The 27,629-nt window shown below is 46.7% G+C and overlaps 1 long non-coding RNA gene across 9 annotated transcripts; it reads right to left on the bottom strand.

Moving 5' to 3' along the window:
* LOC122682617 lies at positions 1-27,508 on the bottom strand. Of its 9 annotated transcripts, none has more exons than XR_006337447.1 (10): positions 27,105-27,508; positions 25,348-25,575; positions 17,968-18,386; positions 17,011-17,209; positions 12,984-13,222; positions 11,722-11,817; positions 10,191-10,342; positions 5,106-5,857; positions 3,473-3,553; positions 157-1,900 (listed from the first exon to the last, which is right to left on the bottom strand). It is a non-coding gene; the product is annotated as an uncharacterized LOC122682617 (long non-coding RNA). The 9 variants fall into 9 exon arrangements; XR_006337443.1 differs by having other exon boundaries at positions 10,191-10,278; XR_006337444.1 differs by lacking the exon at positions 10,191-10,342 and having other exon boundaries at positions 5,106-5,484; positions 5,631-5,857.
* Between the last annotated feature and the right edge of the window lie 121 nt (positions 27,509-27,629).

Raw genomic sequence — 27,629 nt, 5'->3', positions numbered from 1 at the left:
CTGAGGGTGGAGGAAGGGTTTTTTTTTTTTTTTTTAATCTTTGTATCTTCAGCAGCTAAGAGTGTGGGAATGAATGAAGGAATGCATGCAGACTCCAGGAGTCTCCAGAGTACACCAAGAATAAATTCAGGCCTTGGAACCTGGTTGAGAGAAGTAGCCCGAGATTACTCTTTATTAGTAAAGTTTCATGACGTGGTTTTGTTGGGTTGAGAAGTTATAACCTGGATATATTAGTCTCTGTGTTTGGTTGAGTTTGTGAGACTACATCCCACATCCCCCTGCCATGAAGTTTTCTGTTTTTACTCTAATTTGAATCAAGTCTCAGCCAAAGCAAGGTGTTTTTTTTTTAACCATCCACACCCAGCTTTCTTCTAACAGAGTGGCTTTGAAGCTTTATTGAGTATGAGAATCATCTAGAGTACATGTTCAGATATAGAAAGCTGAGTCTCTGCTTTAGCGTTTCTAACAAGTTCCCACGTGATGCTGATGCGCGGGCCACACTCTGAGAACCACTGGTCAAAATGTCTTCATCCAGCTCATGGTCAAGGTGCCCGACTGACTTTCTCCCAAGTCAGTCTCTGGGCCAGGGCTCGGGTCTGTTCATCCCCAGGACAGTTTGAACTGTCTTTTCTTGGCCTTCTGCATAGGCGCACCGGACCATCCTGGCCTGCATTAAAAGGTCATCGGGACCTAAAAATGACTGCTGCAGGATCTGAGACCTCATCAGGACCTCTCCTAGCTTTCTGGAGAAGCACATGAGATTCAGGAAATAGAAGCATACATCCTGGGAAAACCCCAAACTTCAGGCGCCAACCTTTGGACAGCAGACAGCAGCAGCCAGGCGCCTCACACACCCTCTTCCGCAAGGGGCCACCTGGCTGTAACCTGTGGGTCTCTGCACTCTCCACTCTGCCTCAGCCCCTATCCTCTCTGTCTGATGACCTTTACGGGAGAAGGTGAGAACCTGGGCTAAGACTGACTTTCCAGCAGCTTCCCTGTCATCATTCAAATAAAATCCAGGCTCTTGACCACGGACTGAGCCTGCTGGGCACTTGGACTGCATCTCCCTTCTCTCCACCTTGTTGGTACACTCTGACCTGCTGGCCCTTGGACAGCAAGCTCATTCCCATCTTGGAGCTCAGCGGTTGCTGCAAAGCTGGGGGCCCACAGGAGACAGGAGGCGGGCTGGTCAGGCACCCCCTCTCCAGAATGAGCTTCCTGTTCACCGTCCCTAAGGCAGCCCCGCCTCCCACCTGGTCCTTTGGCCTCGAGCACTTGTTGCCATCTGATGCCACCTCCAGAAGGGAAGCCCCCTGGAGGGAGACCCAACCTTGTCTACCTTTCCCAGCTGTGTCACCAGTACCTCCCAGCACGTCATCCTTGTTTAATAAGATTTTAAGGAATGAATCTTTGGTCTCCACCAGGTAGACTGTGGAAGGCAAGGACTGGCATTCCAGACCTGGGCTCTCAAAGCCAGAATCTGGCTCCAGGCCCACTGCTTAACAGCTGGTTCCGGTGGGAAGAATCGAGGCCACAAGTGAGGTTTCTGTCACCACCCCCATCGCTCTGGACAGGCCCTTCCGGCTGGATTGACCTGCCAAAGGGTGGGATGACAACTGTGCTGTCTGCCCTCATAAGGGTGTCAGGGCTCAGAGAGGTAATGACTGGGAAAGGGCTATGCCAGCAAAAAGGTGCTGACAAACCCAAGGCTTGGGGATGGTGAAGCTTCTCCATGGCTTTAAATCTGAATGTGGCATTTATTTTTCCATATACAAAAATAAACTCAAAATGGATTAAAGACCCTAACGTAAGACCAGAAACTATAAAGCTCTTAGAGGAAAACATAGGCAGGACACTCTTCAACACTCTGTCCCCAGAAAGATCCTCCAGGAACCACCTCCTGGAATGATGGAAATAAAAACAAAAATAAACAAATGGGACCTAAATAAACTTAAAAGCTTTTGCACAGCGAAGGAAACTATAAATAAGGTGCAAAGACAACCCTCAGAATGGGAGAAAATACTAGCTAATGAAACAACTGAAAAAGGATTAATCTCCAAAATATACAAGCAGTTCATGCAGCTCAATACCAGAAAAACAAACAACCCAATCAAAAAGTGGGCAGAAGACCTAATTAGACATTTCTCCAAAGAAGACATACAGATGGCTAATAAACTCATGAAAAGATACTCAACACTGCTTGGTATTAGAGAAATGCAAATCAAAACTACAATGAGGTATCACTTCACACCAGTCAGAATGGCCATCATCAAAAAATCTACAAACAATAAATGCTGGAGAGGGTGTGGAGAAAAGGGAACCCTCTTGCACTGTTAGTGGGAATATAAATCGATACAGTCACTATGGAGAACAGTACGGAGGTTCCTCAAAAAACTAGGAATAAAACTACCACATGACCCAACAATCCCACTACTGGGCATACCCCCTGAGGAAACCATTTTTTAATATATTTATTTTTGACCAGGCCACATGGCATGCAGGATCTTACCAGGGATGGGACCTGCATGGCCTGCATTGGAAGCACGTAATCTTAACCACCATACTGCCAGGGAAGTCCCCGCATGTGGCATTTAATTTTAGATGAGCTTTTCATTCTTGTAGTTAAAAAAAAAAAAAGCATTGTTTTAACTTCTTCATAAGCTTAAGGTAACCCTATCACAGATTTTAAATATCTAAGGAATTCCGCATGAATTCTGGAATTGGAAGCCCTGCTAAGAGGTCCTTGTTTAGTCGCTAAGTCGTGTCCGACTCTTTGCAACCCCGTGGACTGTAGCCCGCCAGGCTCCTGTGCCCATGGGATTTCCCAAGCAAAAATACAGGAGTGGGGTTGCCATTTCCTTCTCCTGGTCATTTGTCTGCTTCAGATTTCCTGCCCACAAATGCATTTGTCTGTTGTGCTCTCCAGGTGGGCCTTTCTGCTTGGCATTAGGTAACTGAAGGTCTGAGTTAAAGAACAATTTTGGGTCCACATTCCCAGCCCTAAGGACAGTTGAGGGAGGATCTTAAAAATCAATGTTAGATGACTTTAGATAAATGGCTCAATTGGAGAGATCTGAACCTCCCACAGGCCTGAAATGGACTCCAGACATCTCTGGTCTTCCATTTCTCACCTGGATAAGGAATTAAAGGAGTACATTCCTTCTGGCGAACACTGGGGAAGAAAAATACAGGATGCCCAGTTTCATCTGCATCTTAGGTGAGTAACAAACAATATTTTAATATAGATATATCCCAGGAGATATTCGGGACATTCTTGTTCTTTAAACAGTATTCATCAGGGACTTCCCTGGTAGTCCAGTGGTTAAGACTTCGAGCTTCCACTGCAAGGAGCATGAGTTGGATCCCTGGTTGGGGAACTAAGATCTCACAGGAAAGGCAGCACAGTGAAATAAATAAATAAGCTATTTTTTTTTTAAGTATTCATCATTTATCCATTTGCTCTCTATTTTACCTGGCAGGGTCTGTTTTGATCGTTGAGTCTTTGGTCCTAGGAATGGAGGGATGTGATTGCTCTCACTTTTCCTGTTTCACCCTACAAATGAAAAAGGTTTTGCTCTTAGTCTCCACTTGCTCCCATCCCTTGTCCCTCCCTCCTGACCATGACTGGTGGGTCATGGGCAATAGATGGACATGACCTCAAGTCACCCCACCTGAGCTGTAGCTGAAATGCTGCCCACACAGCCACACTGCTTGGAATCAGCAGGGCACTTACCAATGTGAGGAAGCCAGAAAAATGCTCAGGTCCTAAAACAAACCAGGGCAGTCATGTTTTATAACTAGCGGGAGCCTTTGATTCTTAGATAAAGGGCCTTGGAGACCCAGAACATTTCCCTAAATGCAGAACGAAACTCTGGTGTCAGCTTATTTATTGTAGTGTTGCTAAATGCCACTTTTAACACTAATAATACCTCGCACTCCTATTGTGCTTTTCATCCAGGGATGGCCAGGTGCTGTGTTCACATTAAGCAGCACAGCCCTGAAGCCCCTGGATTACATCATTCGATAGAGAGCTTCTTCCAGGTGGAACAGACCGGAGCAGAAGTTAGGACTAGTGTGATCTGAACCTGAGCTGGGTGGTGGACGTTAGGTACATATTCCCCAACCCACACACACTCCTAGCCCTTCAAGCACAAAATTGGTGCTACCTTCTTTTTAAAAAACCCCCTGCCTTTGGCACAATGACAAACACAGCAGGTGCTCAATAAATGTTTGCTGAATGTCTGAATGAGTGGCGAATAAGTCGGTTAACCGAGAAGTAAACCTTGAGTTCCTTTATTTGCTTTATTTTTCTGTGTGTAGGGCATGTGGCAGCAGCTGTCGGTCCTATGTCAGCACCTCAGACTGTTTAGCATTTCTTCTTTTTTATGTAACTTTTCCCCCCTTTAAACAACCTGATTTCTTTTTTAAAATATTTGTTGATTTTATTTATTTGGCTGAGCCGGGTCTTAGTTGTGGCCCGCAGGATCTTCTATCTTTGGTGTGGCATGTGGGATCTCATTCCTTGACCAGGGATCAAACTGGACGCCACGCACTGGGAGCGCGGAGTCCTAGCTACTGGGCCACCAGGGAAGTCCCTGTTTAGCCTGTCTGAGCACAAGTTCTCTCCTGGGGCTTCTGCTCCCAGCAACACCCGCATCTCTGCAGCATGTTCCCTGCATATCCTGCCCCTGCAGCCCTTTAACTGATGACGGAGGGCTATAAACTCTCCAATTCCCTCATCCCTGATGGGGACACTTAGGTGTCACCTACAGCGTCCCTGAGGGACTGTGCCAGCGTTACCCTTCCAGGGATGTGGCCTGACACTCATGCCCATGTCTGTCCTCCTCCTCTTCCCAGTCTTGTCTTCCCACCCTACAGGACACTTCCTAATGAGTCACTTTCACTAGAATCTCCCCTCGGGGTCTGCTTCCAGGGAACCCAGCTTGCCACTGGAGCATTTTGGCTCTCATCTTCTCGATGGTGCTGACTTTTTTTTCTTGGACCAGAAAGAACCTTCTAGGAGAAAACAGCAAGGGCCATGACAACCACCGATCTTACTGCTGGATGAGGAGCAAGAGAAGATGAGGAACAGGTGAGGACTTTACCTCCACAGGGGCTGGAATATAGAATTTCAGCTTGGAATTTTCTTGAGCAAAGACAGCACAACTATGGGACCTGGCCAAGTAAGCTTCCAAGTATTCACATAAGCATGCAATTCTTCTTACAGGCTCCCCATCTGGGGGCTCTCTTCAGGCAAACCCCTGCAGGAGGAGGAAGTCAAGACCAGTGCTTGCTAAATGATCAATGCAGCACCCAGAGATGGGAGGTCAGGCAGGACCTAGAGCGTGGGTGTGTGCTAAGTCACTTCAGTCGTATGCAACTCTTTGCGATCCTATCGACTGCAGCCTGCCAGGCTCCTCTGTCCTTGGGGATTCTCCAGGCAAGAATACTGGAGTGGGTTGCCATGCCCTCTTCCAGGAGGACCTAGAAAAGAGAATGTTTTTCGTCTTCTTCCATTTACATCAAGAGAGCCCACGAGCAAAATGGTGGGGGTGGGCAGGCTGAGTCAGTGTGATGGGTCAGGGGCCCTGTTTCCTCAAAGAGACATTTAGAGAGTCATTTCTGCATACCCTGGGGGCTTTCTGGTCCCAAGACTTCTCTTTTGTAGAGATCAAGTTCAGATGTTTGAAGGGGTCCTCTTTCCATCCAAGGGTTCCAAGCAGACCAGATGGGCTGCATTTAACAACTTTCCTGGCTGCACTGCAGGAACCACGGCAGGGGTAGGCATCCTTCAGCTCCCTGGGAGTTTATTGGTTTGTTACATTTTAAACAGCTCCGGTGATGCTGCCGTAACCTACTTCAGAGGGAAACATTTATTATTAACATTGGTTTAACACTTAACTTTCTAGGGTATTTGTGGATGACACAGTCATACATCTGCCTTTTTATAGTGCTTCGCAGCAGAGCACAAGACCTTCTGGCTGACACCTCATACATCATCAAAATTAAGACCTCCGGGCAAGCAGATGAAAGTAGGACAGGGGTGTGCTGGGGCCAGCAACTGGGGATGACTCTGATGGTTCCCAAGTTAACCTTCCTTTAGAGAGAGACTGTTTCCATTAAGGAGCAAATTATTCTTAACATTAAGATGTCTTTGTTTCCATGACGACCCACAACAACCTGAAAGGGATGGTCCGTGGTGGCCATACGGCCAAGTGATGCTTTCCACCTCATCAGTGGCTGGTGGAGATGAATTCAGGGATGGGGGTCAGCCAGCCAGGGCTCAAACTCCAACTGCTGGGCATTCAACAACCAGCTCTCCTGTGTTAAAGCCAGAAGCAACCTGGAAATCTGCAAGCCAAGATGAGAGCAGGTCCCCCATTTTTGCTGGGTTGGGGGGTGCTGCTCTGGGTCCTCATTGTGGTCGGCAGGTTTCCCTTGTGGAGCATGGGCTCCAGAGTATGTGCAGGCTTCAGCAGCTGCAGCATTTGGGCTCACTAGCTGTGGCACACAGCCGCTCCACGGCCTGTGGGATCCCAGCTCCCTGACCAGGGATCAAACCCACATCCCCTGCTTTGGGAGGTGGATTCTTAACCACTGAGCCACCAGGGAAGTCCCTCCCCTATCTTTTATAAGCATAACTGTATCATCATAGTGTCAGATTCTTTGCTGGAGACAATAATAACTGATAACTGTGAAGAAACAGTTGACAGAAGATAACATAACAAAAGGAGAAAATAGCTTTTTTTTTTTTTTTAACAGAACTTTTCTTTAAGGTCCAGCACTGACATTTTGGGGTCTCTTTTGTTTGTCTATAAAAAGAAAAGTGAGAGCCCATTATTGTGTGTTTTCATAGGCTCAAACCCACAAGCCCCCTTTTCTCACTCAAATTGACCAAACGTGACAGCCGGCGGGGGGGTGGGGGTGGGGTGAATTAACTTTCTGCTGCTCTTCAGAGGAGATCAGCCTTATCTGGGCCACAAAACCTGTCTGGGCTTTGTAACAAAGGACCCTGACCTTTCTATTGAAAGGAAGCAACAATTATTGTCCCTCAGTTCTGGGTCTACAAGCATTTTTTGAGGAAGGTAAAAGAGAACCAAGAAAAAACAAATTTCCTGAGAAGTGAGTAAGGACCCTACAATAGCCCTTGGGGGAATTCTTGTTTGAGACAACAGAAAACCGGCTGTTAAGAACGGCCTGTGTGGGGATGAAACATAACACCCGTCCATCTGCTGGGGCCCTCTTCCTCGTCTTCTTTCGTCAGTCCTGTGACATTAACAACGTTGTATGACATTTGCGTCAGGCATCAGATAACGTGCCTGATGGTCTCCAAACAATATGTCCAGAGAGGAATAGAGTGTCACAACTCAAAAAAGGACACAGGAGAGGAAAGAGGGCTATCTCTGCCCCGCTCTGTCGCTGGGCAGTAAGATTCCCCTCAAGGCACTGGACCACAGCAAGGATGCAGAAAAGCAGAGAATGCCTTCTGCCTTCTGGGGGAAAAAAACCCACAGTGGAAACTGCTGTGAGAATCATGAAAACATCACTTTAAGCCAGAGCTTTCCTGCACTGATGTCCTTTCTCCAAGTCCAGGCTCCAATCTGTAGGAGTCGGTATCCAGTTATGCTGTACCGTTGGTCCTCTGGACATCAGGTTCCCCCTCCCTGGATTCAGGGGCCGCAGAAGCCTCAGGTACCGAGGACCTTCGTTCTGTGTCACTGTATAGAAGGGACTTGGGCATCCAGAGTTTGATGTCCCAGGGGGCCCTGGAACCAACTGCCCATGGATCCTGAGGGATGACTGCACTTTTTGTCTTTAGTTCCTAAGTGATGGGACGTTGGAGTTTGTGTCTGCAGGACTCTCAAACTGTATCAATGCATAGATACAGATGTCTTCATGGCAGGAGGGACTGGGGCTTTCTGTCCCAGAACCTGCATGCTAACAGCGGGGAGGCTCAGCTCTCATCTGGCATAACCCTGTTTGGATGGCTAGCCTGAGGGCACACGCTACTTGGGTCAAAGGTAACTAGCTTTGCTATAACGACGTCACAAAGATGACTGAACAGGATTAGATGGCTGGACGCTGGTGAACCGTTTAGGGCCGCGGTAAAACCACTGGGCATCGCAGGGCTCCCTGCAGCTTCCGGGGACCTTGGGTCAAGTGCTCATCAGATCCTGCTCATCCCTCCTGTGTGAGATCCCCGCCCCTTGGTTCTGCTCCACGACGCCCGCCCTCCCCGCCCTCCCCTACTGACACAGGCCCCACAGGGAGCTGTCACTTCCCTCCTCCCGGAGTCCTTGCTCCCCGCTGACGTCTGCAGCCCAGGGCTCTGGCTTTTCCTTTGACCCAGTGAACCTGCAGGCAACGCCTTTCCAGGCGGCGGGTGGGAACCACGTCTGAGTCACATTGGGAAAAAGGAGATGTGGGAGTGGCGAAGGGACATGGTGTCTAAGAACATGCCCTGGAGGCAGAGCTGGGTCACGTGTGTGTGTGTGTGTGTGTGTGTGCACACATGTGTGCACGTGCGTACCTTTCACTAAGGGACAAGGAAAACCAAGTTGGGGCTTTGCCGCCTGGTTCCTGTGCAAACTCTGCCACCCCCAAGCCCAACAGCAGCTGCGAGGAAGGGGCTTCTTCAGAATCCCAGCTGCCCTCCCCCAATTCATTTGGCCCCAGCAGACTCTAAGGCTGAACTTCACTCTCCTCATCATCTTTAAAATGTCAGTTAAGCCCCTTGATCTGGGCTCAAGCAAAGGTAACTTTTGAAGAAGGTGATGTTATGGATTCCCACTGGAATGGACAGACGCCCTGCCCACCCCAGCCCTGATACATAGACCCAAATGAGGACACAGCGGGAAGGAGAGGGGTTCAACTCCCCCAGGTCTTCTCCTGATTTGTCCTGAGCAGCAGGTGAGCCTAGTGGGCAGGGCGAGGACTCCAGGGCTAGACTGCTTAGGCCAGCATCCCAGCTCTGCCAGGGGCAGGTTCTGAGACCCTGGGCAAGTCATTTAACCTCCCAGCGCCTCCAGTTCTTTTCTGAAAAATAGAAGTACCTTCCCTGTCACGTGGGGTTGTCAAGAGGACCCAGTGGGTTCAAGCACACATAGGCTTTGGACCGCACCTCACCGCTGTAAGCACTCTTCAACTTGCCTTAAAGGCAAAAAGAAGACGATTGTGTCCTAAGAAAGGCCGAGGAACTCAGCCACATTGTCATGCTACTTCCCTGTATTGACTATTTACACTGAAAATGAGGACGTAGAAAGAAAGGGCAACCACAGTTTTTCCCTTCAGTCTTTCCTTGCTCATCAGCAAGATGAGGGCAGAGAGCACTGGTAAAACGTCTGTGTATGGAGAAGTGAAACAAGGAAATAAGAGTCTGATGCAGCATTTCCATTGTTCTGGAAGAGATGAACTAGAGATGCATGTGCATTTATGAAATACTAACTACGTCACCTTGGAGGTGCCGCGTCGGAGTTCTGTGTGCATTTAGAACAGTCACGGTGTAATCTAAAGATGAACGATAAAGATCATGCTAATGTTAATAAATAATACGTGTGCATGTATACTTGGGGCAGCATTACATCACAAATAAAATCACGATGACAGATCAGAGAGAGACCACCAAAGAAAGGTAAAAGGCTTTGTGTTTTAGGACCTCCAATGACACTTTTCCTGCTTTTTTGAATGAGGGGCCCTGCAACTTCATTTTGTAAATTATGTAGAGGGCTGCACCACAGGCTGACTCCTTGATGTTCTTCTCACAAACCTCTCATTCAGCCTCATTTCTCTTAGAGCCAGGAGAGTTTAAGGATGGAGGGGGAGGCAGCAGAAGGGCTGTTGGGGTATTTTCAACTGGGGCCTGACTTCCCGGAGGCACTGAGATCCCCCAGAGGGTCCTCTGAGGCCCCGTGGCCACCTGTAGTCAGTACTGTCAGCAGCTGAGAGGATGGCATAGCCTCCCCCCACCCCCCAGCCACAGCTCCGCATCCAGTGTTTTGCCAGATGTCAGGTCTGAAAGGCAGCTGCAGCCGGAGGAAAGGAAAACGATGTAGCATCATGAAGGTGGGTGCTGTCAGCCAGAACTCAGGCCGAGGACTGGCCCGGCGCTCGGCTCTGAGTGGCAGGAGCGGGGCAGCGCTGTCATTTCTCTTCCTGGGATCAAAATCAGACAAATCTCCTGTTTGGCTTACCAGGCACTAAGTGGATAACACCAGTGAATGTCAGTGCAAATTACAGCTCCAGACTCCTGTCGGCGGCTTTGTGCTGCTTCTTGTCACTCTAATGCAAAGAGACAGCATGGAGCTGATAACAAGCCAGAAGGCTGGGGGATTGGAGAGGGTGGCTGTGTCAGGGACAGGAAAAATGCATGTTGGAGAGACTCAGAGTAAAAACCCACAGCTATGACTTCCTTGTTTGCCTCTAGGAAATGGGCATTTAAGGGTGTTAAATGCCTGGACAACACCTCTTGGGTTTTTACAAAACTGAACAGTAACCTCATCAGTTCATTCGCCCACCCACCCACCCATCCATTCATCCATCACCCACCCATCCATTCATCCATTCATCCATCACCCACCCATCCATTCATCCATTCATCCATCACCCAACCATCCATCCTCATCTGTTAATGAGAGCTGGACTGCCCTCTTAGCACGCTGGGATTCTGAGGGATCATGGAGGCCTCCACCTACTGCTTGCAACATGTTTCCTGGGGTTGCTTCTAAGAAGTCTAAAGAACTCTTGGGAGGAAACACCTGTCTTTCTAGCAAAAAAAAAAAATTGCCTTAGGGCCTTTGAATTTTGTCTAAAACAGCCCAGTGACTGCTTAAAAACTCCAGTTCTACTCCATTAATTGCATTTTCTTTTTTTTTTTAATTGCATTTTCTAAGCCAGTGGGTGTTACTGTTTTAGAGACCCCACTCAGCTGAGAGATAAGATCTTCCCTCCAGCTGGCTGTAGAAAGTCCTGCATTTTAAAGCGTCGGGAGCTGAGTGTGTCCATCTGTCTTGAAGCCTGCAAGGGTCAGCTCCCATTAATACGCAGCCTCACTCTATCTCCACCCACATCACACACTGGAGGAACCGATGCAGTCAGAACAAGAAGCCAGGCCTTCCTACAGCTGTGCTGACAAGCTAGTATCTAAGGAACCAGAAATGGGGCCAAGAAGGTAACTGTATGCGACACACGTCCTGTACATCTTCACAGGTTCCTCAGTGACTGTTCCCTCTCTCACCCGATGCCCCACTTGCCCCTGGATACCCTCCACCTTTGAACGCAGATTAAATTCCTCACCACGGGCATAGAGTCTGGCTTCCTGGGCAGTCATCAGGGGCTGGAGAATGCTAGGGAGCTAACTCCCCTTGGGGGTGAATGTTAACCTGAGAGGTAGAAGCAGAAGCAGGGCAGATACATTCCTCCACCTTCCATTCTCCCATAAATGACCCTGGAGCATGATTCCTTCTTGCCGTCTCTTTGGACAAGCTCTGGGATGAGTAAACCTGGTGTCCCCTAGAAGCTCAGGGGGAACTCACAGTGAAACAAAACCACCACAGTAACATGTTACATGGCATCGCACAGCTTTTTGTCCCATTTCTTTGTTTCCCTCCCCTCCATCCCCCTAGACTTGTACCTTCTAATCGAATCATTAGAACCTTAATCCTTGCTCAGGGTCAGCTTTCCAGAGGACCTAGATCAAGGCAGTAAATAATATTTGTTCAATACCTGCCATGCGCCCACAGGGACTCTGAGGATATTCAAAGCTGATTATGGAACTTGGAAAACTCATTCAGGAGAGCAGGACCTGTATCCAAAGGTCACCTAGAAAATCAGAAGCAGAATGGGAGTGAAACAGTTGAAACTGAGTGAAAAATTGCTGGTGAAAAAAGAAAGAAAAGAGTGGGGAGAATGTAGTAGAGACGGCATGGTGTTAGACCTGCTGAGGCCAATGAAGGAAAGAGGGGCTTGTGTATTCCTGGAGATTTTTGATCAAGATTCCAAGCCCCCAACTTGATCTCCAAATTGGGAAAGATGTCTGTTTTGGAGACTGAGTTAGCGTTTTTCTCCACAGCAGGGGTAATGAAAGAGTGATGGAGGGCCAGCTTCCACCACCAGTGTACTAGCTCCCTACTGCTGCATAATAAATTACCCTAAAACTTAGGGTAATTAAAACTTTAGGTAATTAAAAGAGTACACATTGTCAGGGTTTTGACTTTAGCCATTGTGGTTTTGCCTTGCCTTTGTCTCATGGGTGGTGAAGTTAGGGCACCATTTCATAAACTTATTCCCATTTGGTTATGTTTTTTTTTAAATCACAAATAGTGCTTTTAATTATTTAGCTTCTTGCAGTACTTACATAACAGAAACTCACAAGTCCATGTTGCTCTTGTTTAGTCACTCAGTTGTGTCTGACTCTTTGTGACTCCATGGACTGCAGTCCCCCAGGATCCTCTGTTCATGGGATTTCCCAGGCAAGAAAACTGGAGTGGGTTGCCATTTGCTGCTCCAGGGTGGTTATCTTTTTTTGGGAAGTGCTTGGTCAAATCTTTTGCCCATTTTTTTCTGGTGGATTGTTGGTATCTTTATCAATTTATGGCCACGAGTTACATATCCAAGATAAATCTTTGGTCAGATAAATAAATGGCAAATATTTATCCCCTCAAAAAAAAAACAACAACAAAAACCAGTGTGAACAATTAGTACCTCTCACCGACTCAATGGACATGAGTCTGAGTAAGCTCCAGGAGTTGGTGATGGACAGGGAAGCCTGGCGTGCTGCAGTCCGTGAGGTTGCAAAGAATTGGACATGACTGAGCTACTGAACTGAACTGACTGATGGGTCCTTTGGGTCAGGAATTCAAGAGTAGTCTGGCTGGGTGGATCCAGCTATGATCTCCCACTAAGTGAAGGTCAGATGTGGCCTGGGCTGCAGTCAAGTGAATGTCTGACTGGAGCTGGAGGGTCTGGCCCCAGGAAGCTTTGCTCACCTGGCCATTGGCGGGAGGGCTTAGCTTCTCTCCATGAGGACCTCTCCCCAAGGGCTGATTGAGTGCTCTTCTGACGTGGTGGGTGGAGATCTAAGAGGCCAAAGCAGAGGCCACAGTGCCCTTCATGACACTTGGCTTCAGAAATCACACACGATTCTCTGCATGGCGGCTACACAGAAGCCATGATGCAAGGCAGAGAGAGCACATTCAGGGGCATAGGGACAAGGACGTTGAGGACCCTGCGGGGAGGAGGAGCGTTTTTGGAGACTGGATCATAACTGCGTCCTGGAACATCAGAGCTGGGGGTTCTTAGAAACCAGGTTCTGTTTCAACAACCTCATGCAATAGCTGAGGAAACCAAAGGTCAGAGACATTAAGCAACTCACTTCAGGTCACTCAGTGAATCACCTGTTCATACTAAAGCATGCCTGCAGGCAGAACATTTCTTGGAGCCATGTGAGAATCGTTAGCTTATGGTCAATCAGGGTCACTATGCTGATGAACAGTCAGAGGTGATGCTTTTAGATAAGAGCTGCTGAATTTGAATCCACTGCAAAGCTGATGACAGCAGTTCATTCATTCATTCAAAATATATTTACTGAGTGCTTTTCTTGGGGTCTGGCAATGCTCCAGGCACTGGCACAGAGGTAAGCAAAAACATGCTCCTGCTCTCATGGACCTTACAGACATGCAGTGTGTAGTCTCATGGATAATGGAACTATTACAACCATGGTAAGTACTTGGAAGACGAGGTTGAAGCACTGGGAGAACACAGAATACTAAGTTTGTCCCAGCCAAGGAAGCGTCTCCAAGGAAGAGATGATTCAATGATCACTTGACAGGCTCAAAGTGAGTTCCACTAACAATGAGACGATGATTTTTGTTCACAATTTGTTTTTCAGCTATTGTGTTTTCCACCTCCAGATGTTCCACTTGAGTTTCTTTTATATCTTCTATTTCTCTCATAATTGAGTTCATGGTTTCCTTTAACATCCTAGAATATATTTATAAGATTTATCATAGCGATTTTAACATCTTTGCCTGCCAGTTTCATCATCTCTGCCATTTCTGGGCATATTTCTATTTTCTTCCTCCCAGTTACAAGTCATATTTTCCTGCTGTTTGGCACGCCTGGTGATTTTCTATTGGATGCTAGGTAATGGACATTTTACAGTATTAGGTATCAGATTTTGTTTGATTCCTGGAGAGAGTATTGGACTTTGCTCTGGCTCACAGTTACTTGGAAACAGTTTAATCTTTTCAGGGCTTGCGTTTCAACTTTGTCCAGAACAACATTTAGTCGAGGACTAATTTAGCACTGTGATTAAGGCAATACCCTCTGAAGACACAACCCATGTGATACAGGGTCTGCACTTTGGCTGGTGAGAATGCCAACGATTTGCAGCCCTATAAAAACTCCAGAAATTGGTTCATCTGCTCCTTTTAGATGGTTCTTTTTCTTGCCTCAAGGAATTTTTTCACATGCAGTCAATGATCAGAGATCAAAGACAAGGTTTCTAACGTGACAACGGAGTTTTTCTCTGTGTGTAGAACTCCTTTCTCTCTGGCACTCTGCCCTGAAAATGTGAACGTCCTTGGTCTCCAACAACTCTGAACTCTGCTCAAGTCCAAAAGCCCATCAGCTTCATTTGAGTTCTCTCTAGACAATGAGCTGCTGCCATTGTAGGAGGCACCTTGCTAGCTTCCCTTCACAGTCTTGCCTTGACTGTCGTCCAATGTTGTCCATTTCATATACTTTTATCAATGTTGTTTCATATACTTTTTCTGGTTATCTAGTTATTTAAGGCAAGGATATATATCTACTCCCTGTGACTGATATGGCATATCAGTCTTTAACTTTTTAAATGACTTTACTGAAGCACAATTGGTACAATAAATTAAATACATTTAAAGTGTAAAATGGGCAAGTCTTGACACATGAAATCATCACCACATTGAAGACAACAAACACATCCATCACCTGTTTTATGATCTATCCTTCTGGTTCCCTAGACCTTTCCTCCCAGGCAACCATTGATCTGCTTTTAGTTACAACAGATTAGTTTTCATTTTCTAAAGTTTTATATAAATTTCTTTTTGGCTGGCTTCATTCAATCAGCATAATTATTTTGACTCATGCATCTGTTGTTTATATCACTAGTTTCTCCTTGTTCGTTGCCAAGTAATATTCCAATGTATGGATATACCACAATCTGTTTGGTTATTCATCCATGTTCATTTATTCATTATTGATGGGCATTTGGATTGTTTCAGTTGTGGCTATCACACATAAAACTGTCATAAACATTTATGTAAGAGTCTTTGTATGGACATGTGTTTTCTTTTTTCTTGGATAAGTACCTAGGGATAGAACATATGGTAGGTGTATGTATAAATTTTAAAGAAACTGTTTTCTAATGGCATTTGTTTTAAAGCCAATTTTTGTTTTGTTTGTTTTTGGACCCATGTGGTGGTGTGGTAAATTTAAGATGTTTGGATATAAACGTTCAACTTCTCTCATGCTGAAGCACTGAGCACCTGTCATATTGATTAGTCTCAGCCCTCACCTGTTTGGAAGGTAGACCTTCACCACAAGGTGGGAAAAGATGAGAATACAAGGGGCTCCCAGCCTAGCTGACAGCAGTGGGAAAAAAGACAGAACTCTGGTTTTTTTTTTTTTTTGCTTTGAGGCATTTAAACAAAAATTAAAGTGAAATTTGTTCTTTTTGGATAGTTTATCCTTTCCCTATGATTTTTGAAAATATAAAATGTTGGAAAACTTAGGTCAGAGCTGTTTTTTGAAGTTTTGAGCTATCTCCTTGATGTGTGGGCTCTGAAGCTCCTGTCTGTGAATGAATTCAGCCTTTGTTTCACCTTTCCCTGCTGAACAATGCTGGTGAATTAGAAGAAGATATCCAGTAGTGATAAGTAGCTTTTCTTTGATCCACACACAAATCGAGCTCCATTTAGCCAACAGAGGAACAGGATTCACAAATGCCCATGTGGCTCTGAACCCATGACATATTTAATAGGATGGGCAGCAGCAGTGTAATCCATCTCAACCACCTCGTTCCACCTTCTTCAATGTCCAGCACACATGTATTCTCTTAAAGGAGTTTCCTAACGGCAGGCAATATTGTTATACTTCTGCTAATAACCTCACACAATTTGAGACGTCTGGCACTTGGCAATATTATTTCAGTGCAGAGACCCTTGAAAGCCACATGATCCCTAGGGTGATGGAGAGGAATAGAGGATGGGGAGAGAGTGCCCAGGTGGCTTCAGCCTCCTCTGTCCTCCTAACAGTGCAGAAGCAACTGGAGATCAGAGGCCCAGGGCCCTTGGGTGCTGCCGGCACCTGCCAATGCCCTCAGAGCAGGTGGCAGCTTCTCTGGAAAGGGCAGTCACCACCCCCGAGAAGCAGTCTGCCTCTGACTCTGTGGCCAGCCCAGCTCACAATACAGCTTAAGGATGTTCGTGTCCATATTTATTAAAGACTTGGGACAGAAAGGGGCTCCTTTGGTGGCTCAGACAGTAAAGAATCTGCCCACAATGCGGGAGACCCAGGTTCCATCCCTGGGTCAGGAAGATCCCCTGGAGAAGGGAATGGCAACCCACTCCAGTATTCTTGCCTGGAGGATCCCACGGACAGAGGAGCCTGGCGGGCTACAGTCCACAGGGGTCGCAACAAGTCAGACACAACTGAGCGACTAACACCTTCACTGGCGTGATCCCCTCATGCCCTTTTCTTAACTGGCCCTTTAAATCTTCAGTTGTGTGAAGTGGGCTGAGGCCAGGGACAGGGCCCCTATTGATTACTCTGTTTCTCATTGTTGGGTTTAGGTTTTACTCTTAATAAGGATGCTGCTTCCTGTTTTGTTAGGTGGGGCTCCACCTCCCACCTTCCCGACCACAGACATAATCTTGTTTGCACTGAGCCTTCTGGGCCCTGCAGCCACCCATCCATGCTGGCCATGTGCCCCAAGATGGGGGCCACTGACGCCAGCCCAGGATTGAGCCTCCTCACCTGGGCACACGGCACACTCTGGAAGCCGGTTGATACAAGTGACGAGTCAGGCTCAGCTGACAGTGATGTCACAACAGATGGCTGTTTGGGGAAAGGTAAGCCAGCTGCCACCAAGTATCCTGGTTCTCTGGCAGGTGATGGGCAGAGGAGCGAAGGCATCTCCTTCTTGGCTTCCCCCTGCTTAGACAGCCTGGTTGTGCTGGGGAAATAAACATGCAATTGATTTTGTTGCCTCCACACCCTTGGTACTGTGGCTGAATGGCTGTGGTTGTCATGGCAGCAAGCAACATTTTTGTTATCATCTGTGGCCTTTTTCTCTCCCCTGGGAGATGTCTGACATGATTCCAGTTCTCCACGCTGGTTCTGTTCCTTGTATTTTGGGGGATGGATGCTTCCTCCTTGCCTCTGATTGGGGAGAATTTCCATTGGTTTGCAGAGACTGGCTGATGTGTAGGAAAGATGGGGGTGGGGTGAGAAAAGAGAATCGGAGGAGGGACAAAATTTTGTATGTGAATGGAGGGAAGATTGGAGCAAGGGGACAGGTTGTCCCTGGGTGACAGAGGGGAAGGGAAAAGGAAATAAGAAGGGAGCTGGGGACAGACAGAAGTGGAAAGGGACAGAGGGAGGAGGCGCACATGGAGTGGAGGACATCCTGTCCTCAGACACAGAGACTCTCGGCTGCGACTGTCAGAGCCCCTCCTGTCTCCTCACACGGGCTCGTCCAACATCCTCTGCCCTCTAGCAGCCCCAAAGCCTCTGGCGGGCAGCACAGCCTTCTCCTCTGACCCCAGCCCACTGGCTTCACCATGTGCCTCATAATATCAGGCAATTCAGTGCCGGATGAATTAATGCATGGATGGACATTCAAATGCTTTTTAAGATTGAAATTACTGAATAAGGCTTTGGGGGACTGATGGAAGGGAATCAAAATCCCTAGTGACAGATGGTCAAACTCACCTGCCAGCTCATGGATTTGCGCTGAGAAAGGCACCTCTGAAGATGAGTGGAGGGAGATACAGTATTGGCTGGTCGGAGGGCACTGCTCTTTGAGGTAAATTCCTCCCCAGTTCTGGGCACCTGCCTGAGATTGCTCTTCTGATGCGCTGATTATGGCGGAAGCAAAGCAGGTGTCACTGGCCAAGGTGGTGGGTCAGCTTGCCTGGTGTCTTCATCTCCAAAGCAGCCCTACGCTGAGATGCCTCAGGCTCCTGCCCTACAGGATGGGGAACGAGACTTGGAAACAGTGGCTTCTTATCACAGTCGTTGTAGGGTGCCGTCAGATGACAACTGTGACTGTGGGTCCCCACTGTGGTCCCAGGGTACCTCTTGGAAAACAGATCCTGGCTGAGTTGGGCACAGACCCTTCTTGCAGACTCCTTGGAGAGGAATGATGATGAGGACAGGGTGAAATGAGAAAGGATAGGGGAGGATGTCTCTGGGCTTGCCTCGTGGGAATGCTTCATCTAAAAGGATGGCCCTTGTGTTCCTTCTGATATGGTCAGAGCTATGCATAGCCTTGCACCTGAGCCCAGCCCTAGGCAGAGCAAGAGGTTTACAACAGAAAATTCCAGCTTATGTCTAGAGCTGGCAGTTACAAATCTATGGGAACAAATAGGGAAACTGACCCATGTTGAACAAACTCACAGGGGACTGATGGATAAACCCGAATGCTACTTAGTTGTGCGGCATTCTTCAGGTTCTTTGGAATCTGAAAATCCGCCCTGGTAAATAAACCTTCTGTAGGACTAATGACGTGACACTGTCTATTAAAGAAAAGTGTCCATTAAGCCTTATTCCCAAGAAACGTGGGAAATGGGGCAGGGAACAAGTCTGCTCTTCTTTGCACTTGTTAATTCTTGCTTTTTGACTCAAGCAAAGGAACTTGATTAGAGGGGAAAATAAATTTTTACTAAATGTCAACCCTAGTATTTTCTTTTTGGATGTAACTATGATTATTAGCTACCTCTCCCCACCGGGTGGAGATCTGGGTAACGCTGGCTTGAGTCATCAGATCCATGACCTTCAGAAGCCGAGGGCCTCCGCCATGATCTCTGCACATCCTCAGGGGCTGCTGTGGTCACGGCTCCTTCTGTCTTCCCATGCCCTGCCCTGGCCTGCCTTTCGCTCATGTGTGCGGTCGTTACTCTGTGCTATTTCACGCCACAACTCTCATCAAGGATATCAAGGTTCTCTCTCACACAGAATATCTGTGAGCTGAGCAGAATGTGTCAACTATTACAGGAGTGAAAGGGCTAGAAGGGGAGAACAGATTTCTATCACAGCAGCACAACTTCAAAATCCAACAGAAGAGCATCTCTGATCTTCACGCAGCCTCTGGCCCTGGACATGGACACTTGCCCGCTCCCTCCCGCCTCTCTCCATCTTGCCCTTTCCCCTGCTCCTTCTTCCTCTCTCCTTTATGCTCTCCCACACTCTCCTAGTGGTTAAAAAATGCCTCCCACATTTGGGGGTTTTGTGTTTTTTTTTGTACAGCAGAGTGGTTTCAATATCAAGACCTCACATTTACTCCAAGCATGTATTAAGGTCTTTTTTTTCCCAAACAAAGGTAGTCCCCACACCCAAGAAACACACCCATGCTGCTAGGATAACAGTCATTGTATCTCCTTTCCAAAACAAATCCTACTGCACTTCTCCACTTCAGTTTCCTCTAAGCACATCCAGGGTTTAGCTGTAATCAGCTCATCCCCAGTGCTACACCTTTTAGACAAGTCTGCTGACCAACTCCTGTCTGTTACTTCCAGGCTATTTGTGGGAGAAGCCACCTATGAGATCTTGGACAAATACTTAAACTCCCTAAGCCGCCTGGGGGAAGGAAATGACAGATAACATACAAAGCTGTTACAAAGATCAACTAATGGACTTCTTTCATGGTCCAGTGGTTAAGAATCTGCCTTGCAATGCAGGGGACAAGAGTTCGATCCCTGGTCCAAGAAGATTCCACATGCCGCAAGGCAGCTAAGTTTGTGCACCACAACTACTGAAGCCCGTGCACCCTGGAGCCTTTAAGCTGAAACTACTAAACCTCTGTCCCTTCTCCACAACAAGAGAAGCCACCACACGGAGAAGAATGTACACCACAACTAGATAATAGCCCCTGCTTCCCTGGTGGCTCAGCCGTAAAGAGTCCACCTGTGATGCAGGAGATGCTGGAGACCTGAGTTCAATCCCTGGGTCAGGAAGATCCCCTGTAGGAGGGCATGGCAACCCACCCCAGTATCCTTGCCTGGAGAATCCCATGGACAGAGGAGCCTGACAGGCTACAGTCCATGCGGAAGCAAAGAGTCGGACACGACTGAAGTGATTGAGCACACACTCCGCAAATAGAGAAAGCTCACACAGAGCAACGAAGACCCAGTGCCACCAAAAATAAATTAATTTAAAAAAAAGATCAAGTAACATGATGAGCGTGAAAATGCTTTCTCAGCGACAGAGCCCAATGAAGCTTATGATTGGTTACTCATGGGGCCATGCTAGCCAGGGACCCAAGCAAGGCGGCCACTGGTTGTCTGAGTCATTATGTGTCTTCCTTTCTTGGTAATGTCAGCTTGACTGATGCACTAGTCCAGACACTCTGGGGCAACAGTTGTTGTGTATAAAGAGCACCTGATGAATAGAGAACTAGCTGTCCTGCCAGAGGTAGAGCGTCTCAGCCTACGGAAAGTCTCTATTTGAAGAACACAGAAATGCCCATGTGCCTGCACACAATCCTTGCCCCTGAGCGTCTTATAATTTATAGCAAGCACCACTTTTCAAAAAACTATTCTTCTACTTTTACTTCATTGCACAAACAATGATTGTAGATTATTAAAAACAACAGTGGGAAAGAGAGAGACTTATTTGCAGCCCCTCATTCGGAGAAAATCACTATAGTGTTCTAGTATCAACACAGCCTAATTTTTTTTTCTGTGTGTTGGTGTGAACTTCTCCATAACATTTTGCTGCACAGTAGATCATACTTCTTTTATTTTTCTCATAAATGAAGCCTATCTTAGTCACCCACCTTTTAGATTCATTCACTCACTCAACACATATCAACTGAATGCTTACGATGTGCTAGGCACTCTTCCAGGTGCTGGGGAAACAGCGGTGAGAGAACAAACATCTCTGCCCTTGTCCAGCTGACATTCTAACTGGGGCAGACAGACAATAAACAAATAAGAAAAGTAGTACAGCGTGTGGAGATAAAAGACATGAACATAGCGCAACAGGGGAAAGGGCTTTGGGAGTGCCACGTACTAAGTCACTTCGGTTGTGTCCAACTCTTTGTGACCTCACGGACTGTAACCCGCCGGGCTCCTCTGTCCATGGGATTCTCCAGGCAAGAGTACTGGAGTGGGTTGCCATGCCCTCTTCCAGAGGATCTTCCTGATCCAGGAATTGAACCCACATCTTTTATTGGCAGGTGGGTTCTTTACCACTAGCGCTACCTGGGAGTGTTGGGCAGGCAGAAATTTTAAATGAGGGTGCTCAGGGAGAGCCTGAAAGCCATAACTTGGAGGAGACAAAGAACTAAGCCATCTGGAGACCCCATGGCAGGGTGTTCCAGCAGAGGGAACGGCACGTGCAAAAGCCCTGGGGTGGGAGCATGCCAGGCACGTCCTAGGAACAGTAGGGAGGTTGGTGTGGCTGGAAGAGAGTGACAGCGTAGATGGGGAGTAGGAGGTGAGACGGGGAGGTCACACAGCCTGACAGTGCGGCGCCTTGACAGCCAGAGTAAGGATCAGGCTGTTCTCTGATGGTACCCTACTGGGGGACTGGAGTGTCACTACTGGGGGGTTGGAGTTACACCATCTGAGTTAACCTTGAGGTTAATACAGGTGGGGAAACGTAGGAGCAGAGACCAGGGACGAGGCTACTGCAATAGAGATGCTAGTTGTTTGGACCAGGAAGGTGTCAGAGGTGGTGAGGTGAGATGGTGCCTTGATATATTTGAAGATGGAACTGAAACATGAGGTGGAGGAGGAAGGTTGAAGGTGATTCCAAGGTCACTCAGAGGCATCATTTAGAGAATGGAGAGCTGGGGAAGACTGTGGGAGGCCCCGGGGTAGGGAGACATATCAAAGTTGGTTTTAACATGTTAAGTAGCCAGATGGAGGGGTCCCAGAAGGAGAGGAGAGAATGGACTTGAGAAAATATTTGAGGAGACAACAACAGCTGAAAACTTCCCTAACACAGGAAAGAAAACAGTCACCCAAGTCCAGGAAGCACAGAGAGTCCCAGGCAGGATAAGCTCCAGGAACGCACCAAGACACACAGTAATCACACTGACAAAAATTAGAGAGGAAGAAAAAATATTAAAAATTTTTAAATATTAAAAAATATTAAAAATTTTAATATTTTAAATTTTAAATTTAAAATAAAAAATATTTTTAAAAAATATTAAAAGGAACAAAGGAAAGGCAACAAATAATATACAAGGCAACTTCCATCATGTATTAGCTGATTTCTCAGCAGAAACTCTGCAGGCCAGAAGGGAGTGGCACAATATATTTAAAGTGATGAAAGGGAATAACCTACAACCAAGGATGCTCTACCCAGCAAGGCTCTCATTCAGATTTGATGGAAAAATCAAAACTTTTATAGACAAACAAAAGCTGAGAGAATTCAGCACCATGAGACCAGCTTTACAATACACAGCAAAGGAAATTCTCTAGGTGCAAAAGAAAAGGCCACGACTAGAAACAAGAAAATTACAAATGAAAAAATTACAAGAAAAAATTACAAATGAAAAATCACCAGAAAAAGGCAAGCATACAGCAGAGGTAGGAAATGACCTGCACACAAATATGATATCAAAACGAGCAATTGTGAGATAATGAGAGTACAAAGGCAGGATACTGAAATGCATTTGAAATGAAGAGATCATCAATTTAAAACAATCTTGTTTATGTATAGACTGCCATATCAAAACCTCATGGTAGCAAAAAACCAAATATCTATAACAGACAAAAGAAAACGGGATCCAAACACAACGCTAAGGTGAGTCATTAAATCACAAGAGAACAAAAGATGACAGGGAGAAAAAACACCTACAAAAACAAATCCAAAACAATTAACAAAATGTGCCAATAAGAACAGACATATCAATAATTATCCTAAATGTAAATGGATTAAATGCTCCAACCAAAAGATACAGACTGGCTTAATAGAAACAAAAGCAAGACCCATGGACATGCTGTCTACAAAAGACCCACTTCAGATCTAGGGACACATACAGACTGATAGTGAGGGGATGATAAAAGGTATTGCAGGCAAATGGAAATCAAAAGAAAGCTGGAGTGAATGAATGGCTTTTATATCAGACAAAACAAATTTTAAAATAAAGACTGTCACAAGAGATAAAGAAGGATTTATATGAATAAGTTTTCGCCTACTGATAACAGCATAAGAAAAGTTTTCGCTCACTTATGTTTTTGTCTTGATGCTGGAATTCAAGTGAGAAATAACAGAAGGTTCTTAGTGATAGTCATTTATTGTAATAGGATGATACAATGGGTGATAGAGCCCAGCAGGTTGTAGGCACCTATTTTCTACACAGTCACCAAAAATATCTGTTTGGCTTTAGAAAGAGGAAATGTATGAGATTATCAAGCTTTGTGAAGCTTGGACAAACCTAAGTATAAGCTTAGGACAAAGCTGCTGTCTGACTTTGGAGAAGCTGGAATTGTAGGTACCCACAGAAGCTTGGATAGGCACTAACTCATAAGTATACGTTGAAAGTGCCTTTGATCCAAAACTGCTTTTCAAAACTTCTCATTTCCCCCCAGAACCATTCTAAAGAACTGCTCTCTGTCCATTTCTGAGAGAAGATGACTTGTGTACACAATCATCAACCTTAAGTTCTTTCTACTAGTCAAATGGAGCCATATACACGAAAAGTCTTATATATTTACATTTACACAGCTGTTCTAGGATTTGATTTGTTTATCCCTGAATTCCCATTCTCTTTAAGAAAATCCTTCAGTATATTGTTATAGGCATCAGGGGCTTATATAGACAGAACATCTTCAGTAAACCTTAAAGACTCAGGTAGCACTCATACCAAATCATTTGGATTGGACCCACGAAGATATTTTCTTTCATAACTTAACCACATGCATATATTAAAAAAAGCTTATGTAAAGCAGAAAGAAGGAAAAGAGAGGGAGAGAAAGAAAAGGGAGAGCATGAGACCTTTTCTTTGTGCTCACTCCCTGACAGTGAAGTGTTGCTTATTTTAAAAAGAGGGCCCAGAATGTTAAGGGGTTTGAGGGGCACCAGCGAATCACATCCCCTTTCTCACATCCTCACTTGAGCCCTGAACCAAATGAGTCATAAACAAAGGTATATAGTAGGGCAGAGGGGACCAGAAGGTCACTGACACAGAGAGAACTGAAATTGGAGAGACACGACTGTGTCGGCTACACGCCCTTCCAAACGCTGAATCCCAGAGTGAGGCATCTCACTCACCCCCATGGCAGAACTGGACCAAATGGCCTGTTCTGTGAGATTTACGACATGGGAGAGCAGACCCAAGAGGGTTTCGGTGATTTCTGCCCAGCTTCTTCTCCTTCCAAACTCACGCTCCAAGCCCCTCGCTCCCGGGAGGGTGACAAGGATGGGGGCAGGAGGAATGGAGGGAGCCCAGGGGTGTCATACCAGGCGCACTGCCTCCACTGGGATGGACGCATCTTGGGGAAATAAGCTACCCCACCCACTCCGTCCCCCACCAACACACACCTTCTGAAAGACAAAAGGGTCCCTTTAGACCCTTGGAAGCGGTGATTCACTCTTCCAGCGAATCACCAGGGGGCCCTGCACAGCTCGTCAGGACAATGAAACACCAGACACCAGGTCATGTGCAGACACTGCTATTCAGAGAGAGATGTGGGTGCACACATGCGTGCACACACACACACACACAGGATCATGCCGTATGATCATGGTATAGTTTACAACTGCTCCTTTCACTTGATAACATATCTGGACTCTGCCTTCAGTAAATATACTTTTACAAAATCATCTTAATAGCCAGATATCATCCCACTGTGTGGTATACCTGTCATTTGGTCACCAACCTCCTATTGTTCCCAGTCCTTTGCTACTATTAAAAACAAACAAAAAATTTAAAAAAGAAACATTGTCTGAACCTTCTTATAGCCAAATCAGTTTACATGCTTGATTCTAAAGATACATTCCTGAAATTGGAATTGCTGGATTAAAGGGAAGACATGTTTTTAATACAGTGGGTTACATTTTGCAAAATGCTGCATTAGATGCCACTGTGACAATCCAACACACAAAGGACAGAAAGAGTAGGCCAAAGAGCTAGTTTACCTGAAGACTGTGGACATGTACCATGCTGGGTACCAAGGCCCTCAGCTCACTGTGTGTGGACCAGTGAGCTGAAAGAACCCATGGGGAGGGACAGTAGGTCTGCACCTTCTGTATGTGACAAAGGCAAGTGCATCTTCAAGGGTGAGCAGGGGCCTCTCCTGGTTGGTTCAGGTGACACGGTGTGTCCCGGGCCAGCTGCCCATGCTCTTCCTCTGTGCCCGAAATGATCTAAAGTCAGAAAAACAACATCTTCTGGTTTTGTTTCTCATGAGCGCCTCCCAGATGACCCACTCCCAGCTATCTGTGGGCTCAAGGATACACGTGGCATTTGCTTTGTCCCCAAGTCAGTGCCTGGAACCTGGACCCTCATTTGCCATTTTCACACTCAACAACTCATGGAATGTGTGTGCCCCTTTGAAGGGCACTTCTGAATAGTTGTTGAGCTCAAGGGCTAATAGTTTCCACGCAGCACCTCTGAAGACAACCTGAATACACACAGGCACACGGCAGGAGAGGACTGCTAATGCTCCCGGTCACAGGAACGGTTTTCCGGTGGCTGAGGCCAAATGCTAATGAAGGGTGTTCAGTTTCTCAGGGCTAGAATTGAGGCAGGGTCTCAGTGTGCCCAGGGAAGTCGGCCCCCGAGAACAGGGAGGCGGGCTCTACAAAAGAAGTCCCCCCAGAGTGTGGTAGAGAGCTTAGGGGTAAAACAGCCCCCATTCAAAGCTCAGTAGTGTGGGCAAGACACCTGACCTCCCCGCACCTCAGAGTCCTTAGCTGGAAATAAGAGAGTCAGGCCCAGGATAGTGTAAGGGTCTGACTGAGAAAGGTGCATGTAATTACAGGGTAAGTGCCTGCTAAGGGGTAGACGTTATTCCAGCATCAATATGACCAAGTAGAGACAGTAAGATCCCAAAGAAACAGATTTTAAAAAACCACTTGCCAGGGAAGAAGGAGAGGCAAGTTAAGGATATGGGATTAAGGGATATGAACTACAATGTATAAAATAGATAAGCAAGAAGGGTATATTGATGGGAATTATAGCCATTATCTTGTAATCACTTAATGAAGTATAACCTGTAAAAATACTGAGTCATTATACTGCATACCTGAACCCAATATAATACTGTAAATCAACTACACTTCAATAAAAAAAAAAGGATCATTGAACATCTCTCACATCCCTATATGCCCAGGGCGTAGCACACAGTCAGCACTCGGTAAACATTTGAGGACTCAGATGAGTGAATATGGGCCAGGTCACGTCAGTCACGTAGGAAGCAACAACGGTGAGGAGCTGGTCCCTGGAGAAGCTAAGAAAATTTCTGTGATGATACTACTACTCATAATAAAAGTAGCAGAGGATGATACGACACTCAGATGCCTGGCACTACACCTCACATCAGCCCTGGAAGGTGATACTTCGCCTCCATTCACAGAGGAAACTGAGGCACAAGTCAGGCAACTGGCCCCGTGTCGTGCAGTTCATGATGGGGGAGCAGCGTCCCTGTCTGCACCCTGGGGCAGGAGGATGGCAGGCTTGAGTCTCTGCTGCTTGGCAAAGGAGGCTGTGAGCAAGGAGAGTGAACTCAGCTCAGGGTGGAAGGCGGGGAGGACCAGGGCTCAGAATGATGGCACCTGCCCACGCAGGATGGGCAGAATGGGCTGTGACAACAGAGAGAGGTGGTGGAATAGAAAAACACCAGGAGAGCCCCTTTCACCCCCGAACTGTAGAACAGGAGGACACGGTTACTCACAGTATGCTGGGACCTGTTCTCAGGGCTTCACACACATTCACTCTCTCAATCCTCCCAGCCTAATGGACCGCGAGCTTCCTGATTTGCGCGGCGAGCTGTGGTTTGCATCACTTTTGTCATCCAGGCGGCTGATCTAAGCTAGAACAATGACATACAGCTATTTGGAAGGTCTCTACTATGGACCATCCTATTGCACACAAATGGCATGCCTACTATAAATCTCAGGTCCTTTTTCTTCTTTCCCAAAGTCTTAGAATGCAGTTTTGTTCATGTGAAGTTTCCTAGGGACATTTTTATCATGTGTTTTTGTGTGTGTGTGTGTTAGTTGCCCAGGAGTGTCCTACTCTTTGCGACCTTATGGAGGGTAGCCCACCAGGTTCCTCTGTCCATTGGATTCTCCAGGCAAGAATACTAGAGTGGGTTGCCATTCCCTTCTTCAGGGGATCTTCCCGACCCAGGGATTGAGCCTGTATCTCCTGCATTGCAGGTGGATTCTTTACCATCTGGGCCACAAGGGCACCCACT

The sequence above is a fragment of the Cervus elaphus genome, chromosome 24 (assembly GCF_910594005.1).
Source record: "Cervus elaphus chromosome 24, mCerEla1.1, whole genome shotgun sequence".
In the NCBI taxonomy this organism is placed as follows: domain Eukaryota; kingdom Metazoa; phylum Chordata; class Mammalia; order Artiodactyla; family Cervidae; genus Cervus; species Cervus elaphus.
This window is presented reverse-complemented; position numbering and strand designations above follow the sequence as displayed.